This window comes from Cervus canadensis, chromosome 1, assembly GCF_019320065.1.
Source record: "Cervus canadensis isolate Bull #8, Minnesota chromosome 1, ASM1932006v1, whole genome shotgun sequence".
Classification (NCBI taxonomy): Eukaryota; Metazoa; Chordata; class Mammalia; order Artiodactyla; family Cervidae; genus Cervus; species Cervus canadensis.
This window is the reverse complement of record NC_057386.1, coordinates 81,130,366-81,143,825: the sequence shown is the minus strand read 5'-3', so window position 1 is coordinate 81,143,825 and position 13,460 is coordinate 81,130,366. Positions and strand designations below refer to the sequence as shown.

Sequence of the window (13,460 nt, the reverse complement as noted above, 5' to 3'; positions counted from 1 at the left end):
ATTTGTAACTTCTCATTCATGTCATAAGGTTTCACATTTGAGTTTTTACATAAGAACCTCATACAGAAAGACCATTTGGCTCTCTAATATCTAATTGAACTCAGCCTTAAATGTCTGGGATGTCTCCAAAAATAAACATACTCTCCACAAAATATACTTTTTTTTTTTAAACCTGCATGAAAGCATATTGGCCAGTGTCCTAGAGTTGCCTGAATGCTTTCCTTCCTGATTCACACATTCTTAGAAAGGCCCACGTCTTAACTGATTTTGCAGCACTAGTCTCCACATGGTATTTCATACATACTAGTCTTCAGTAAATTTGTGTTGAATAAGTGTGTCAACTGTGCTACTTTTCTTTATCATTCACTGCTATTTTTATTCCCTTTTGTAGGTTCTTTCAGTCTTTGTCACTGTCCCTGTTACCCCATGCACCTAAGGCCTGCATTTGCCAACCACCTGATAAATCTCCTGATTAGAGTAATGCTGCAACATTAATCTGGCATTGTTCTGGTTCTCTTTGCCGCTTGTCTCAATGTTATACTCTCACTTTGCCCAACTACTCATTAATAATTCTCAAGGCTTTGGTGAATTTAACCTTTGGCCATAGAACCACAGCTTTAATTACCTCACTCTTCACATTAATGATTTTCCAGGGAGTGCTCTATGATCACAGAGCTCCAAGGTCTTGCACTTTTCAGTTTATATACTCATCTGGATTTATGAAACACCTTGGCTATCCAGACCAGAAATCTAAATGGCTACTGTGGTTACTATAGTCTCTATGATAGAAAAATACTGAGGCAAAAAGTCTTCAAGTGAACACTTAAAGACAGTTTCTCGTCCAATTCCAGCTTCTTTCTCCTTAGACATTGCAGCATATGCATATCCACACATGTAAGTACACTCTCTTTCCTATATTGCGCTTTGAATAAAGAATACAGATAAGTGATGTGTGTTTGTGGATATGCATTTGTTATTGTTTATTGACAAAAGGAAATGTGTCCTGAAGAAGGGTGATTGACTTATTCTGATTGTCACACCCTGCTTATCCCTGAAATTGGGCTCTCATTGTCCCACTCTTGTTACAAGCAAGGTGTGAAGTGTTATTAATTTAACTATTGATTAATAACAGTAGTACTAAATGTCTTTTAACTCTTTAATGAATCTGTGTTAGAGTGGCATTATTAGTATTGGGTGAGAATTAATAAATTTTAGTGGTTAAGTGCATGGTTTGGTGGTCAGATAGACATTAATTCATGTATCGATTTGAATGTTCAAAAGTGTATCTTTGGGAAATTTTTCTAAGCTCTACCTGTTTCCTCATCTGACAAACTGAAATGATAATCACAGCAATCTACATACGAAGTAACCCTAGGGAGACACAAAGTCATTCCAAGGGAAACATAGCCAGGAATTCTTGCAAAGAAAGCAGTTTCTAAATGCTGATCCCCTGAAGTACTCTTTCCTAAAAGTGACCTGGCTGAGAAAATGCCTGTGATTAAAGCCCCCTATGGGTTCTTTCTTATCTCCTGTTTCACAGTTTCCTTTCTAACTCCTTAGAATAGAAATTCAAACTCCTCACCCTCATGGAATAGTATCTCCATGCAATGACCTGGGTGCAGAAAATTCAGGTCATTAAGGCACCATATCTGTTGCCATTTTTTCTCAGTAAGAGATGTATTGAGAATAAAATTTGTAATCTTTATGTTAAAAAATCATTTATACAAATTTGTAATATATGTATACATGTTTGAATGATTACATGCTCACAGTTATTATAAAGTTAAGTTTGGTAGGAAAACTTCATTTTACTGAAAATTAGATATGAATTGTAACTTAGGTATGTTGAGTTTCAGAGAGGCATGGTGGTTGATAAGGCTTTCAATCAAATATAGCAGAGAAGAATAAAATTCTGTGAGGAAAAAATGAAAATATGATTTAAGGAGAAAATTAAAATTTACCAAATTTCCAATTATTTAACAAAAACTTTATTTTTAAATGCATGATGATTGGCATCAAATTGCCATGGTGTTTATATTTCCTTGGATACATTTTAAAAATTGATATCAACATCTGTTTAATGTGCTCAAAATTTGCTATTATAGTTACATGATGTAATGCATATAAAGTGAACAGCACAGATCTTAGCACGTATTTATACCCATATAAAATTAACTATATAATTTTCATTTATGAAAATACAACTATATTAAATTTAGAAGAACACATGACATTTAAAAGGACATACATATTTAAGTACCATCTAATATTATCAACAAATGCATAACAGCTTCTTCCCTTAATTAACTGGACGTGTTTTAGAAATTATGTGAATTGTATGTATTTAAGAATAATGTTCATCTTTAAAGTGACATTAATCATTTCTATTTAATAACTTTTGAAGATAAAAATTATAGATGAATGCTGTAGCAAATAAGTATGTTTTGGTCTTACTCCATTTAACTTACAATTCTTAAATAATTTCCCTTCCCTTGAACAACTGACCTACCCCACCCCTTCCAGAGGTTTGAGGTGTGGCTGCTTATTACAGCACCATGACAGTGGAGGATGAGTGGGGATCTGTCCCTGCTTTACTAATCAGTCTCTATAATATTTTTAGGCCAAGGCTATAAAGATAATCAAAGTCATATTAATACGAATTCCTCCCTAAGATTTTTCAAGTGGGGCTGGTGAGAAAATGGCATTTCCTTATTGATAATACAGTTAAAGAACCAGTTCCAGAAGAACTGCAGCAGAAGAAAGTCAAAAAGCAAAGCTGGATGATGTTGAAAGATTCAAAGGCAAACCAAGAAACTGATTGAGAGGAACAGACAGAAATCAGACTGGCCTTGGTAAACTAAGGAATTTCATGCAGATGGCATAATTATGAACAGAGAAAAAAGGTTAGTGACATTCCATCCCCATTATAATATTTTCTTTGCTGTGTGTGGTGTTGGGCGCTTTGTGTTGGCAGTCAAGAGGGTCAGTATCACTTCTAGTCAAAACTGACCTGACTTCTGACAGAGGGGACCTAGTCCCAAGAGGAGAACTGTAGCAGTAACCCAGTAATGAAATCAGTATTGGATTTGGAATAGTTTACTCACCTTTGAAATGTGAAACAGCATACAAAAATAATATTAAACAAAATGATTTGATAGTTTAGCATTCTGCTCATTGGTATTCAAGTAATTAATTATATAATTTTATTTAAATTAATGTATAAGTATGGTATACTTAACAGCTAGGAACTGTCAACAGATTATAGGTAAACAATGATTTACTGAGTAATCAAGATGACTTTTTCCATATTTCAGTTTATAATACAGATATTTTATAAGTAAAGAGCACAATAAAATATATGTGAAATATTGAAATTATTACAAGAATAACCATAGGTTGTACTCCATGAAATTTGAAAATTCTACTCATGAGTTGACAATAGATGATGCTTCTAAGTCTCAACTTGAAATTATACAATATTTGGAAATTTTTGTCCATGTGGAAATAGGGAGTAAATTAGTTAGGTCAGAATATTCTAACTCTAATAGAACAGTATTGTGAGGTCAAATGTATTCCTCAGTGAAAGTAGTTGATTGAAATATTTAGCCTCTATGCATTCAGAATATATTAGGGAAACTAAACCGGTGGCTAAGGATTCTTAAGTATGTATAGGATACATAATGAAGTAGTGAGTACAAGTATTATTGTTTACTTATCCATCAATGCCACTTAACAAGAAGGAGCCCATGAGGCTTAAATTGTGCTACATTCATATCTGTCAATTTCAGAGGCTACTTAATCAGATTAGCAACTGAGGGAGTCTAAAAGAGATGAAAAATGTACCAAGAGCCCAACCTGACTAGACTGTTTTATAATATCATCCATTTTCACTGCTAACTCACACAATAGATATGGTGAATTCACTTATTCAAGGTTGTTACTAAAAATGTTGCCTTTTATACAATCTCTGTATCACAACTTAATTTTGTCTCATTTTAATCTTTTTTTTAATGTGGCAGAACTGTGTAGCTTTAAAAATTTTGTTAGGTAGTTCTGTATAAGAGTTTTTGGAACCACCTCCAAGTAATTAAATATAGTAAGAGACAGACATGTGTTGGAAATTATTTAAAAGAAAGATCATTTGGTCACTAAATTATATTTGGATCCACATATTATGATCTAATGAAGGCACTAATACTAAGTTTGAATCTGCTAAGTTATCATGTTTAAAGAACAGGACTTTTCAAATTATACATTCAAAGAAAAAAATGTGTTTTTTGGGGGGAGAGTTGGGGGGGAAACTAAAATTGTAGGTGTGTAAATACTATTTTCATAAATAAAAATATTGTCCACACAGTAACATTACTGACATATCATGTAACTAATGTCATTGTTATAATCTTTTGAATTATCATATTTTGTCCTAAATTTTATTTTTTAATTTAAAAACAATATTACTGGTTTAAAGTCAATTATGCTTTTTATAATCTTTTCTTTTTGGCAACTTCTTAGAAACAAGTGTGAGTTTATTACCCCATTTTTACTTACTAAACATTGCTACAAATACTCCTTATATAATTCTTTTAAACATAATATACTTATGTAAGCAACACTACTTTACTCAACAAGGGAACAACACACATGACTTTAATTTTGTTCATAGAGGGAAGCTATGTTCTGATTTTCAGGGGAGTTTGTAATTTCCTCGGTTCTGTATCGTCGCAACAAAAATTTGAAGCAACAGATGCACCATTGTTACAGCTCCTGATCCAAAACACGTTAAGAGAAGAGAAGCCCCCGGCCCAATTTTGGCTCCTCTTTTTATATGTTTTTTCCTCCTCCCCCAGGGCCTGTCCTAGGTAAATTGGGCTAGCTAGGAGGGCTGTTTGTTTTACCCTGGGTCTTCACTCTGATTCTGGACCTACCTTTGTTCTATTTTTGTGGGCTTTTCCCTTCTTTGTCTTTTAGCCATGGCCATTCTGGACACTTTTTTTTCTTATTCTAACTACCAAACATGACTATCCTAACTGCCTAAAACAAAAGTTGTTCTAATTATATTATATTTTAAAAATCTCTGCCTAATCTCACAATCAGATGGAAATCATTATCTAGGTTGTCAGGAGTAAACAACAGCAAATATCTCTCTGTTGGGATGCAATCAAATGTGAAAAAACATTTCACAATTCGGATGTCAAATAACAGTTTTAAATTTGGTGGTAATATAGTCTTCAAACCTCTGTAATTATCTGGATATTGTTTGAGTGAACTTGACAAATAAGAAAAATTTTTGCAAAAACCAAGGAAAGACATGGAAAGAAAAAAAAAAAAGACTTGGCCAAATTATCATTTGAAATGAGAACAGTCATCTGTCAATTAAATATAACCAACTAAAAAGAAATCTTTGTTTAAATAAAAAGGTTAAACCTAAGAATGAACCTTGAAGGATTGTGAATGTCTAGAATGGTTGATTGTTTGGTCTGTTGGAAAAATAAACAGAGGATAGAAATCCATCTACTTCTAATATATAGGGCATCTTAGTCAGAGGACAGATAATTTAATAGCCAAATTCTAAAATGCTTTTTGGGCACTTCTAAAGTGTCCTTTTTGTTCTATGATTCAAGTTACAGTATTTAAAAGTGCATTAATCTACAGGATAATTTTTGTATTTACCACCATTGCAAATCCAGATGAATAAAATTGTTTTTCTGAACAGAATCAATTTCAACAAAGGACAGGCAACTTACTACATAGATGAATACTACTAAAACTGTCAATCAAGTAAAATTTGCAGCCACAATTCCTATGCTGTTAGGAATAGACAGAAACATGAAATAAAATATGTTGGATTTTCCTGATTAAGCAGAAACAATGAATAAAAATGCTGCACTTTCTTTACTCTTCTGAGTTTTTTTCAAAACTCTGTAGAAGTCATGGAAGTTGCTACAAAATATTTTAAAGTCTCTACAAATTTTATTCTGCAATTTTAATACTAAAATAGGACAGTGTTTTTTAAAAGAAATGATTTGACATATATTTTACCTGAAGCAAATGTTAAGATCATGTATTTTTATTTGGTAATAATAGGAAGTATTTACAATCTGAATTACCTTTTTAAATACTGGCTATCTATAACTATTACCATATCTACCATATCTATACCATATTTAACTATTACTATTATCTATAACTATTACCATATTTTTATTTTATATCTTATAATGCAGTCAAGTATTCTTCATATTTTATTGGGTTTGGCAATATTCTTTATCATTTTGATTAAAAATACAATATCCTGGATATAATATCTGGAACAACAATGGTGATGCTCTTGTGAGGTATTGAAAACAATCTTAATAAAAAAGGTATAAGGTATTCAGCATTCCTAAAGAAATATTTATCTTTAGTACTTGATCTGAGTAATAATCCCCCACTATATGGAAGAATTGTTTATGATGAGAATATAAGAAGGAATTCAAAATAATCCTACATGTTAAAATTCTAGCAAGAGCCTCTTAGGGGTGGAGAATCTCAGAATTATAGCTACAAAATTACCATGAATTTCCAGTTGTAGTTGCTATATTTAAAGGTAAAAATATATCTGTCAGGGTTTGTTAGATTGCCATAACAAAGTACCACACACTGAGTGGCTTAAACAATAGAAATTTGTTTTCAGCCAGTTCTGGAGACTAAAATCAAAGGTCTAGGTGCCAGTTATGGTCTCTTCTGAGCCCTCTCTTCTTGACTTGTTGTCCTCTGATGGCATCTCTTATGTGTGAGGGTACCCCTGGAATCTCTATCTCAGTGATCTCATTTCTTCTTATAAAGACACAGGTCAGACTGTAATAGGGCCAGCCTGATGACCTCATTTAGCTTAATCACCTCTTTAAAGCCCCTGTATCTAAATACAATCACTTTCTGAGGTAATGGAGGTTAGGGCTTCAATATATGAATTTTGGGGGACACGATTCAGTGCATAACAGCATCATGTTCTTTCTATTAAGGAAATGCAAATTGCTTTAATTGTTTTCTTAGATATACTTTGCAACTTGAGAGAACAGGAAAAATAGGACAGTCAGGGAATATTTGCAGGTATCCTCAGAGAGTACTTACATTACTGTAAATTTTGTTTTAAAAGAACTGATCACAGCCTAAGGCTTTGAGAAGCTTGGAACTAGTAGATGTCAGTCGTTAAGAAAAAATCTGTAACACCTGAATTCTTCTCCATGAAATAGGAAACCAAAGGAAGAGTGCTAAGATGCCAGTGATCTTACTGGAAGGTAGATGGGCAAATTTGCCAGAGTGCTGTAAGACAGGAAGAGGAAAGAAAGCCAGGTTTGACTCCATGATTCTTCTCCAAGGTATCTTTAAATGGGCTTAGATTTAGATCTAACTGCTTCACTTCCATAAGGTTTCTGCAGAAATTCATGGATCAAGTCTGAGTCTTCAGAGTGGGGGCACTGACTCCAAGACCCTAGACTACCAGAGAACTAACCCTAGGGAGTATCAAACAGTGAGAACTCACACAAAGGAAACCACTTGAATACAAGACCCAGCATCACCCAACCACCAGTAGTACCCTGTGCAGGATGCCTCATCTAAACAACAAAAGTACAAACCCAATCACCAGCAGACAAGATTACCATCTCACTCAGCCTTGCCCATCAGAAGACAAACAAACAAACAAAAACAGCACAAATCTCACCCTATAAGCTTACACAAACCACTGGACCAACCTTAGAAGGGCAGAAAGTAAAAGGAAGAAAGAATTCAACCTTGAAGCCTGGGAAAAGTAGACCTCAAACACAATAAATTAAAAAAAAAAGAAAAAGCAGATAAATACTACACAAATGAAGGAACAAACCAGAAACAGAGAGGTCCAAATAAATGAAGAGGAATTAGGCAAACTACCTGACAAAGAATTCAGAATAATTGTTAGGTAGTTAGAATAGGGAAAAGGAGTCCAGAATGGCGGTGGCTAAAAGACCTGGAAGGGAAAAGCCAGCAAAAATAGAACAAAGGAAGGTCCGAGGACCAGAGTGAGAACCTCAGGTAAAACAAACAGCACCCCTGGCTGGCCCAATTTACATAGGACAGGCCCAGGGAGAGAAAAACATATAAAAAGAGGAGCCAAAACTAGCTCGCTCTCTCTCTCCCATGCACTGGGGTGCACTTCACGTCTTTGGGTCGACATGCCCTCACACCTCGAAGATGGATTTTCCTGCTACCTTCTAAATAAAATAGAGCTGTAACACTGAGCTGTAACACTGATTTATCTAAGAGCTATAACACTGTCCGTTCAAGACCTGAGAGCTATAACACGGTCTGTCCAAGACCCGAGAGCTGAAACACGCGGAGGGGGCTTTAATGTCCGTCACTCCAAATCTTTGCTGTGACGAGACAAAAACCGAGGAGCATACACTCACCTGACCATAATGATAGTAAACATGATCACAATCTTGAAAACAGAGAGAATGCAAGAATCAATTAATAAGGACCTAGAAGAATTAGAGACTAAACATACATAGACAAGCAATACAATTACTGAAATTAAAAATACTCTAGAAGGAATCAATAGCAGAATATCTGTAGCAGAAGAACAAATCAGCAAGCTGGAAGATAAAATGGTAGAAATAACTTCCAAAGAGCTGGATAAAGTAAAAAGAATGAAAAAAACTGAGGACAGTCTCAGAGACCTCTTGGACAATATCAAACACACCAACATTCAAATTATAGGGGTCCCAGAAGAAGAAGAGAAAAAGAAAGGGTATGAGAAAATTTTTGAAGAGATTATAGTTGAAAATTTCCCCAACATGGAAAAGGAAATAGTCAATCAAGTTCAAGAGGCACACAGAGTCCCATACAGGATAAACACAAGGAGGAACATGCCAAGACACATACTAACCAAATGAACAAAGACTAAACACAAAGAATGTTAAAAGCAACAAGGGAGAATCAACAAGTTACATACAAGGGAAACCCCATATGCATAACAGCTGATCTTTCAGCAGAAACTCTGCAGGCCAGAAAAGAATGGCAGGATATATTTAAAGTATTGAATTGGAAAAATCTACAACCAAGATTACTGTCCCTGGCAAGGATCTCATTCAAAATGAATGGAGAAATAAAAAGCTTTTCAGACAAGCAAAAGTTAAGAGAATTCAGTGCCACCAATCCAGCTTTATAACAAATGTTAAAGGGACTTATATAGTCAAGAAATACAAGAGAAGGAAAAAGACCTACAAAATCAACCCCAATCAATTAAGAAAATGCCAATAGAAACACATATATCAATAATTATTTTAAATGTAAATGGATTAAATGCTCCAACCAAAAGACACAGACCAGCTGAATGGATACAAAAACAAGACCCATGTATATGCTGTCTATAAGAAACCCACTTCAGACCTAAAGACACATATAGACTGAAAGTGAGAGGATGGAAAAATATATTCCATGCAAATGTGAAGCAAAAGAAAGCTGGAGTAGCAATCTTAATATCAGACAAAAATGAAGAAAGTGAAGTCGCTCAGTCGTGTCTGACTCTTTTGCAACCCCATGGACTGTAGCCTACCAGACTCCTCTGTCCATGGGATTTTCCAGGCAAGAATACTGGAGTGGGTTGCCATTGCCTTCTCCAGGGGATCTTCCCAACCCAGGGGTTGAACCTGGGTCTCCTGCATTATAGGCAGATGCTTTACCATCTGAGCCACCAGGGAAGTCCATATCAGACAAAATAGACCTTAAAATAAAGAACATTACAAGATATAGGGAAGGACACTATGTGATGATCAAGGGATCAATCCAAAAGGAAGACATAACAATTGTAAATATCTATGTACCAAACAAAGGAGTACCTCAATATGTAAGACAAACACTAACAGACATAAAAGGAAAATTGACAGTAACACAATAATAGTAGGAGACTTTAACATCCTACTCACACCAATGGGCAGATCATCAAAACTGAAAATTAATAAGGAAGCACAAGTCTTAAATGATACTTTAGATGAGATGGATCACACTGATATCTTCAGGACATTCCATCCAAACACAGAAGAATACACATTCTTCTCAAGTGCACATGGAACATTCTCCAGGATAGACCACATCTTGGGTCACAAATCAAACCTCAGTAAATTTAAGAAAGTTAAAATCATATCAAGCATCTTCTCTGACCACAACACTATGAGACTTGATGTCAATTACAAGAAAAAAAAAAAACTGTAAGAAACAAACACATGGAGATTAAACAACATATTTCTAAATAACCAATAGGTTACTGAAGAAATCAAAAGGGAAATAAAAAATTTCTAGAGACAAATGACAATGAAAACACAACAACTCAAAACCTATGAGATGCAGCAAAAGCAGTTCTAAGAGGAAAGTTTATAGCAATACAATCCTACCTTAAGAAACAAGAAAAACATTGAATAGACAACCTAACTTTACACCTAAAATAATTGGAAAAAGAGGAAGGAAAAAAATCCCCAAAGTTACTAGAAGGAAAGAAATCATAAAGATCCAAGCAAAAATAAATGAAAAAGAAATGAAATAAACAATAGTAAAGATTAATAAATCTAAACACTTGTTCTTTGAGAAGACACACAAAATTGACAAGCCTTTAACCAGACTCATCAAGAAAAAAAGAGAGAAGAATCAAATCAACAAAATTAGAAATGAAAAAGGAGAAGTTACCACAGACAATGCAGAAATATGAAGGATTATAAGAGACTATTATGAACAACTATATGGCAATAAAATGGATAACCTGGAAGAAATTGACAAATTCTTTGAAAACTTCAATCTTCCAAGACTGAACTAGGAAGAAATAGAAATTAAGAACAACCCAATTACAAGCACTCAAATTGAAGTGATGATCAAAAATCTCCCAAAAAACAAAAGCCCAGACCAGATAGCTTCACAGGAAAAAATTCTATCAAACATTTAAAGAAGAGCTAATGCCTATCCTTCTAAAATTCTTTCAAAAAATTTCAGAGGAAGGAACACTTCCTAACTCATTCTATGAGGCTACCATCACCCTGATACCAAAACCAAAGACAACACAAAAAAAGAAAACTACAGGCCAATATCACTGATGAACATAGATGCAAAAATGCTCAACAGAGTTTCAGCAAACAGAATTCAGCAACACATCAAGAAGCTCATACACCATGATCAAGTTGGGTTTCTTCCAGGGATGCAAGGATTCTTCAACATATGAAAATCAATGAATGTGATACACCATATTAACAAATTGAAAGATAGAAACTACATGATAATCTCAGTAGATGCAGAAAAAGCTTTTTAAAAAAATTCAGCATCCATTTAGGACTAAAACTCTTCAAAAATGGGCATAGAAAGAACCTACCTCAATATAGTAAAGGCCATATATGATAAGCCTACAGCAAACATTATTCTCAGTGGTGAAAAACTGAAAGCATTCCCCCTAAAATCAGGAACAAGACAAGGGTGTCCACTTTCACCACTATTTTTCAACATATTTCTGGAAGTACTTATTAGCTACAGCAATCAGAGAAGAAAAAGAAATAACAGGAATCCAGATCAGAAAAGAAGTAAAGCTCTCACTTTTTGCAGACGACATGATACTGTACATAGAAAACCCTAAAGATAGTATCAGAAAATTACTACAGCTAATCAGTGAATTTAGAAAAGTTTCAGGATACAAAATCAATACACAGAAATCACTTGCATTTCTATATACTAACAATGAAAAATCAGAAATAGAAATTAAGGAATCAATCCCATTCACCATTGCAACAGAAAGAACTAAATATCTAAGAATAAACTTACATAAGGAGACAAAAGAACTGTACACAGAAAATTATAAGACACTAATGTAAGAAATCAAACATGACATAAACAGATGGAGAAATATTCCATGTTCCTGGACAGCAAGAATCAATATTATGAGAATGGCTATACTACCTAACACAATCTACAGATTCATTGTGATCCCTATCAAATTAACAATGGAATTTTTCACAGAACTAGAACAAAAAATTTCACAATTCATATGGAAATGCAAAAGACTCCGAATAGCCAAAGCAGTCCTGAGAAAGAAGAATGGAGTTGGAGGAATCAACCTTCCTGACTTCAGATTATACTACAAAGCTACAGTCATTAATACAGTATGGTACTGGCCCCCAAACAGAAATATAGACCAATAGAACAAGATAGAAATCCCAGAAATAAACCCATGCAAATATGGGTAACTTATTTTTTACAAAGAAGGCAAGAATATACAATAGGGCAAAGACAGCCTCTTCAATAAATGGTGCTGGGAAAACTGGACAGCTACATGTAAAAGAATGAAATTAGAATACTTTGTAACAGCATACACAAAGATAAACTCAAAATGGATTAAAGACCTAAATGTAAGACCAGAAACTATAAAACTCTTAGAGGAAAACATAGGCAGAACACTCGAGTACATAAATCAAAGCAAGATCCTTTATGACCCACCTTCTAGAGTAATGGAAATAAAAACAAAAGTAAACAAATGAGACCTGATTAAACTTAAAAGCTTTTACACAGCATAGGATAGTATAAGCAAGGTGAAAATACAACCCTAAGAACGGTAGAGAATAATAGCAAATGAAACAACTGACAAAGGATTAATTTCCAAAATATACAAGCAGCTCATACAACTCAATGCCAGAAAAACCAACCACCCAATCAAAAAATGGGAAAAGAACTAAACAGAAATTTCTCCAAAGAAGACATACAGATGGCTAACAAACACATGAAAAGATGCTCAACATCATTAATTATTAGAGAAATGCAAAGCAAAACTACAATGAGATATCACCTCACATCAGTCAGAATGGCCATCATCAAAAAGTCTACTAACAGTAAATGCTGAAAAGGGTGTGGAGAAAAGGATATGTTCTTGCACTCTTCGTGGGCATGTAAATTGATACAGCCACTATGGAAGGCAGTATGGAGATTCCTTTAAAAGCTAGGAATAAGTCTACCATATGTCCCAGTAATCCCACTCCCAGACATATACCCTGAGGAAATCAAAATTGAAAAAGACACATGTACCCCAATGTTCATTGAAGCAGTATTTACAATAGCTAGAACATGGAAGCAAGCTAGATGTCCACTGACAGATGAATGGATAAAGAAGTTGTGGTATATATACACAATGGAATATTACTCAGCCATAAAAAGGAATGCGTTTGAGTCCGTCCTGATGAGATGCATGAACCTAGAACCTATTATACAGAGTGAATTGAGTCAGAAAGAGAAAGATAAGCATCGTATTCTAATACATAAATATGGAATCTAGAAAAATGGTACTGAAGAATTTATTTACAGTGCAGCAATGGAAAAACAGACATAGAGAATAGACTTACGGATGTGGGGAGAGGTGAGGAGAGGGTGAGATGTATGGAGAGTAACATGTGGAAAGAGTAACATGAAATCTTACATAATCA

General features: G+C 34.4%; 1 long non-coding RNA gene and 1 other non-coding gene across 3 annotated transcripts in view; one reads left to right on the top strand and one right to left on the bottom strand.

Moving 5' to 3' along the window:
- The first annotated feature begins 700 nt into the window (after positions 1-700).
- LOC122454859 overlaps positions 701-13,460 on the top strand; it is a 48,813-nt gene continuing 36,053 nt past the window's right edge. Inside the window, exons 1-2 of one of the 2 annotated variants that reach the window (XR_006273554.1) lie at positions 701-894; positions 2,725-2,903. This is a non-coding gene — a long non-coding RNA (uncharacterized LOC122454859). Of the gene's footprint in view, positions 895-2,724; positions 2,908-13,460 lie in introns of both variants that reach the window. The other variant, XR_006273556.1, reaches the window with a different exon arrangement.
- Positions 9,645-9,716, bottom strand: TRNAY-AUA. The gene has a single exon. It is a non-coding gene; the product is annotated as a tRNA-Tyr (tRNA).